Source organism: Tupaia chinensis, unplaced genomic scaffold, assembly GCF_000334495.1.
Source record: "Tupaia chinensis unplaced genomic scaffold, TupChi_1.0 Scaffold000355_1, whole genome shotgun sequence".
Classification (NCBI taxonomy): Eukaryota; Metazoa; Chordata; class Mammalia; order Scandentia; family Tupaiidae; genus Tupaia; species Tupaia belangeri.
This window is the reverse complement of record NW_006159850.1, coordinates 7,688,561-7,695,290: the sequence shown is the minus strand read 5'-3', so window position 1 is coordinate 7,695,290 and position 6,730 is coordinate 7,688,561.

Genomic DNA, 6,730 nt, shown 5'->3' with positions numbered 1-6,730 from the left:
AAAGAGAAATCACCACCCTTCTCCTCCAGTCTTCTCTCTGGACTTTGGGCATGCATGAACACACACCCAGTATTATTTCCAAAATACCAGGTTCAGGACTTGAACCATGGTTGACCATGTGGGAATCTATCACCTTAACCATCATGCCACCTGCTGGCCCCCTCTCTGCTTTCAGCGAGTAACCTTGTGTGTTGCTGAGGCAACTGGTTAGTGTTCAGAATGCTTCTTTGCTCACAATGGTTGTTCAACAAATGCTTGAAATTTCCTTCATGCATTCATGCACCTATCAAATACTCATTGAGCCTCTGTTCTGTACGCCCTGGGATGGCTGCCAGGATCACTGAGATGAGTAGATGTAGCCCTGCCCTCAAGGAGTACACATGGTGGCTGAGGGCATCAGATACTCGTTGAAAAAGTAGGCACAAGAATGGATAAAGCACAAAACATCTCTGCCTTGGTGGAATTTATATTTCAGCAAAATATGTGAATTAACGCATCAATACAGCATCAGGCTGGAGTTTTCAGAGAACCTTGGGCAGGTTACAATGGGGCAAAAAAAAAAAAGAAGAAATGATCGATCCTGTATGGGCAAAGGTGGAGGGCTAGGGGAGACTTCCTGAAGGAGGGGTTAGTGAACTCTTGATAGAAGAATAGACATTGTCTTAGTGTGTTGCTGTGCTTTGCTAACAGGAATACCTCAGACTAAGTGATTCATATTGTAGGAACAGAGATTTATTCAGCTCAAAGGCTGAATAAATCAGCCAGGAACCAACTTCTGGTGAGGCTACAGCAAGGTGGAGGGCAAAATCTTTCTTTTTTTTTTTTTTTTTTTAGAGTTTTTTGCTATAGGGCATGTGTGCTCGCCAGAAAGACAGAGAGAGACAGAGAGACAGAAACTGAGAAATCACACCCCAGGGGGATGGCCAAGCCACAATCCCTTCTCCTCTCAGGATCTTGGGCACGCATGCACGCACACACGCCCTGTGTGAGTATACAACCAAGACTCAACACGTGAATTTCTGGGGGGTGAAGGGATATCCAAACTATAGCAAATATTAATTAGCCAGAATGAGTAGAAAAAAGATTTTGAGGACCAGAACATAGAGTGAGCAAAGGAGTGAGATTGCTGGCTGGTGGGGGAAATCAAGAGTAGTTTGTAGAAGTTGGAGGAGAGAAGAGGCATTATGCGAAGAGATGAGATGGGCAAAGATCAGGTCACAGAGGATGTGAGGGACTGCTCAAGGGTTTGGTCATCATCCTGACATCTCTGAGAATAAAGCTTATGTGCTAATACTTCCTCAGTGAGTACAAGCCCAGAAAAGCATAAATGAGGAAAAGGAGGACTGGAGAAAGCAGAAGGAAGTCAGGCCATGACTTGTTGGAAGATGATCTGTTTGGTTTAAGTGGGCATCTTTGCAGAGGCCCAGTGAAAGGTTGCATCCCAGAAACACCCATCTGAGTGAAGATAGAGGGGGAGGTATACACACAGATTCTGGGTATGTATAGCCAATGTACGTTAACCAACATTTGCTCCATGGGCAGTTAACTCCCCACACTTCTGACTTGGACAAAGTTAGCATGCATAGACACTCAGTGGATCCCAAAGTGTCTTGCAACTGAAGACAAAGCTGCCGGGCAGAAGAGAGATGGTCCATGAAGGCTCAAGGGAGGTGGGATGCTCTCAGGATGTGCCTGTCTACAACCGTGGTTTGTAGTAGCATTGCAGGCAGCAACAACCTGGTTACAAAACTGCAGGAATATATAGGGCATTGCTAGGGCACCCCAGCTAGAAAGCAAGACCAGTGCTCAGACTCAAAGTGGAGCATAAATTGGCTCTAGTACCCAGCCCTCAAAATTTTAATCCACCAAGTAACTTGTTCCAATCTGCGTTTTACAAAGACCACTCCTCCTACAGAGAAAAGAATGAGTTTAGAGTTTGACAAGGAGTGATATGTGCACCAATAGAGTATTCTGAGAGTATTTCATGTCATGTACAGGTTTATTTTAATAGCTAAGTTTTTAAAAACACCCATGTTATAGTATAATGTCAAATTTTATATAATAAATGGAGTCAATAATAAACACGCATACAGTATTGAATAGTACAGATGGGAAAGAGAGATGGAAAAACCAGAAAGGCTAAGTTTAAGGGCTATTTCTGTAGCTCAGTAGTGAAGGGGACAGATGGATCCCACATGGCTGACCATGGTTCAAATCTTGGCACCAGAAGCTTGAAAAACATGCCAGGTGCATGTGTATGCATGCCCCAAATCCTGATGGTAAGGAATGGAGAAAAAGGATTTTGATGTGACTCTACCCTAGTGGGAGGTACTTTCCCTCTCTTTTTGGTGAGTGTACATGCTCTCTGGCAAAGAAAAAAGAAAAAGGAAATGCTGACTTAGACTAAAAGGTAGGAACCCAGGTGGGAGAGAAGATGAAGGAGAGAGAATGAAAGAATGTATTGTGGCAGGAATGGAAGGAAAGAGTAGAGAAGAACAATGTAGAAAAAGTAAATTTCAGAGGACTTGGTCACTAATTAGATGTCGGGAGTCTACGAGAAATTTCATATATCTCTGAGACTTTAACAACAAGAAGGGAGAGGATTCAGACCATGACCTCACCCCTTCAATTCTGCGTCCCAACTCCATGGGCTTATTAGAAGGAGGACAAGGTTCTGACTTATCAGCCAGCAACTCCAAAGACATGCTTGGCTCTGCACACATTCAGAGTAAAGAAGCATCTCTCAGGGTGGACCAACCATTTTAAACCGAAAGTCTGACCCCCAAGAAGGGACAAAGCAGTGATGAAATGTGCTTGTGGGAAACAACTTAGGCCATTTGGCCCCAGCCCAACAAGTCAGCACCTTTGGCTACAGCTTGTTACTCACCACGAGATCGCACGTGTTTGGAAATTTGGTGACATCTGGAGTTTCAGTCTTAATCAGGCTGGTTTGGGCATTTCCTTTTCTGGCATGAAGCTATTTCTGGGTATTTTTCAAAATTACCTATAGGGAATGCCACAGAAAACCCCCTAAACTAAATCCTGCTAAAGCCAACACTTGAAATTCCACAACTTGCACATGTATCTCATGGTTGGATGACTAGCCACACCAAGGAATACTGGACCAGAGACCATGAAGGTATGGGGTTGAGCTCTAGTGAAACAACAAAAATTCACTCACCTCCTGCTGTCATGCCCCACCTGCCATGTACCAGGTGTGACACTGACAAGTCATGTCTCTGGGATTCTCTTACTTTATCTTTAAAAATGGGGAAAATATGATGAGTGAAGCACTTAGCAATTGCTCAACACATTGTAGTCATGACAATTATTTTGAGACTTCTCATATGCATTTGTCTTTAGTCATCAGGACTTCCACTAGCAGATTCTCTCACTCCTTGTAAATGAATCTTGGACCAAAAAAAGCCAGATCTATGAACTGCTTTCCTTAGAATCAAAGGCCTGGTCCACACACCATGACTACCACCAATCTAAGACCGTGACAGTAACCACTGTGACCCGGAAAGAGGTGTGTTCAACCCTACCCTCTTTGTCCTCTTTGATGATCTGTTGTGTGAGCAGCAGTTCTCAACATGTGATCAAGCTACCTTTGAGGGTCCCTGTGACTCATCCAAGGAGCCTGTGGGTTCCAATTGTTTTTATATTAATAATATCAAGATGGGGGCAAGCCAGTGGCCTGATGGTTAAGGAGGCAGGATCCCACTTGGCCAACCACAGGATTTGAGTCCTGGATTTGGTAGCCTGAAAAACACACTAAGCATGTGTGCATGTCTGCCCAAAATCCTGAAAGGAGAAATAGAGGAGAAGGGATTACAGAGTGATCATTCCCTATGGAGAACACTTTCTCTCTCTCATCAATGAGCACACATACCCTCTAGCAAATTAAAAAATAGTAATAATATTAAGATGTTATTTGCCTTTTTCACTCTCACTCTCATGAGTGTGTGGTAGAATATTCCAGAAGCTACATCATGTGTGGTATCACAATGAATTGAATGCAAAAGCAGGTATAAAATACAGCTTTCTATTAAACAAGACATTAAAAAAATTTGAAAAATACAAAAGAATGCCATTCTTCTCACTATATTTTGGAAAATTCTGGTTTTTATAAAAACATCATTGGGAACCAGCAGTTAGCGAAATGGCTATGTCGCTGGACTCCCACGTAGTCGACCGCGGTTCGTGTCCCGGACCCGGTGGCTTAAAACTCACGCCAGGCGCGTGTGCGTGCGTGCCCAAGATCCCGAGAGGAGAATGGAGGAGAGGGGATTGTGGTGTGACCATCCCCCCTGGGGGGTGATTTCTCGCTTTCTGTCTCTATGTCTCTCTCTGTCTGTCTGGCGAGCGCATGCGCCCTACAGTGAAAATCTCTCCAAAAAAAAAAAATCTCTCCAAAAACATCATTATTTCTGTAGAATGTAATGGGTTTATTTTTGTCAAATTTAAGTGAGTTAATATTTTTTAATTTCACAATTTAATTTCTAGTATGTTAAATATTAGTAAATACCACCCACTTTTTTAAAAAAGCTCTGAATGGTCCTTAATAATTTTTTTCATAAATACTTAAATAAAAGAGAACAAATAGAGAGGCAGGACATTAGTGGAACATCAATATGGCTGATTACCTGTTGATGATGATGTGTATAGTATTCTCAACTGGATGGGTCTGAGAAGTATTTCATGATGAGTAAAGTCTTTTTACAAGCAAAATGAGAAATAGTGATTGACTGATTAAAAAGTAATTGGAATAACAATAATAATGAATGGGAAAAACGATGAAAAGATAGTGAATGATGAAGTGGGGATTTTAATATCTTGGTATTGACTGACATGCATGGCATTCCCTTTTGAAAAAGCAATGTAAAACACTGTAAAGTTATATGCAATTCAATGTAATATAAACAAGATAATGATGATAATAATTTTTTTAAAAAACACATAAATAAATAAATACTTAAATAAATAGTCCTAAAATGTGGGGGCATTTTAAAAAGGTATGACCACAGTATCATTATTCCACCTAAAAATTAACAATTCCTTAATCACATCAAATGTTCAGTGTTCTAATATTTCAGATTTTCTCTCTCTCTTTCTATTCTCTTCTCTCTGTCATACACACACACACACACACACGCACACACACACAGAGTTAACTGTTTAAATTAGGATCTGAAATACTCTACATATAGCAATTGGAAGGTACGTCATCTAGGTTCCCTAGTCCCAATTTCATTGGTATTTTTTCTTTGATAGTCATTTGGCAAAGAAACCAAATACTGAAGTATTTTTGGCATAATTTTCCACATCCTAGATTTGATGGATTGCATGGATGGATTTTATTTAACCTATTTTCTGGGTATCCTGGACACTGGGAGTTCTATTTAAAGGCATGATCATGTCCAGGCTAGTTAAACCTGCAAGAATACCTCTAAGGTGGTGCTGGGTACTACCATGAAGAGGCAAATGAGGTCTGTCTAGCTCCTGTCTGGTGAAGTCAACAGGAATGGTAGTCCTAGGCAAAATCTGGTAACTTATTAAGGATTGCAGTTCAGTGGCTCTTAAGATCCTGAAAGGGTCCTGGGACGCAAAGTGCAAGGACCACCAGTGTAAAGATCACTGGTTTTAAGACAAGACAACCCTGTACCCCACATCCAGCAGCTGCCATCTTCTAAGGGAGACAAGTTACAACCTTAGAAAAGTTAGCCTGTTTAGGCCTCAGTTCCATCATCTATTAAAAAAGGATCATAATATTCTCCAGTTACCCAACCCATTGTTGAAAGATACCCATACTGTGAAAGATAATCAATGACCTACCTCCCTTGGTAACAACCTAATTTAGAAGCTAATACAGAAAACCATTACCACTCTGATGAGGACCAAGGGAAAGGGTGTATAGTGGACTAATGCGGGGAGGCAAAGAACTCCTGCTCACCTCTTTGAAGGTACGGATGCCATCTCATGCTCTGACATCCTGCAGATGTTAGCATGGTCTTGTGTGACTGGCAGAACAGGGCTCCAAGTATGAACCTGTATTTTCTGGCTGTGTGACCTCTTAGAGCCAAGAATCAAGTTCTTTGGGAGAAAGAATATACAACTCTAAGGTCCTTTGTGAGGACTCGTGATACAACATGAATGGTCCACTGACCATGACCCTGATGTGGTTGTGGACAGGCAACAATGGTAGTAATTTGCATAGTGTTAATAATAACCGTATAAGGAACATTGCTGTCGTTGCTATTGGTTGTAGTGACATTGATACTACTAAGATTTTGGAGAAGCCTAATATTTCTATTCCTCAACTGAGAAACACAATGATAAAAAAAAAAAAATGGGATCTCAGGATTGATTAATGGGAACTCCCTGGGACAGCATAACTAGAAAACAACACGGGGCCTCTACCTGTCATTCCCCAAGGATATCCTTCCCCCTCTTCTCCTCCTTCAGGCAGAGAAAGTAAAGAATGATGACCCTCTCCTCAAGAGAGCACATCTAAAACTCCCTCTACCCAAGGGCAGAGATGCATGTTTTGTCCAAAGGCCCAATGGATGCTGAGCTCTCATTGATCAGGAAAACACCTTTCTTCCCCATGCAGAAGTGTGAATGAAGGATAGAGAAATTTAGTTCTCTCCCCAACACTTTGAGCCACTGATGGAGTAAGTTGATATTTTGAGCAGAAGTAGAAATAGGAGAATGAGGAGAAAAAAGCTTT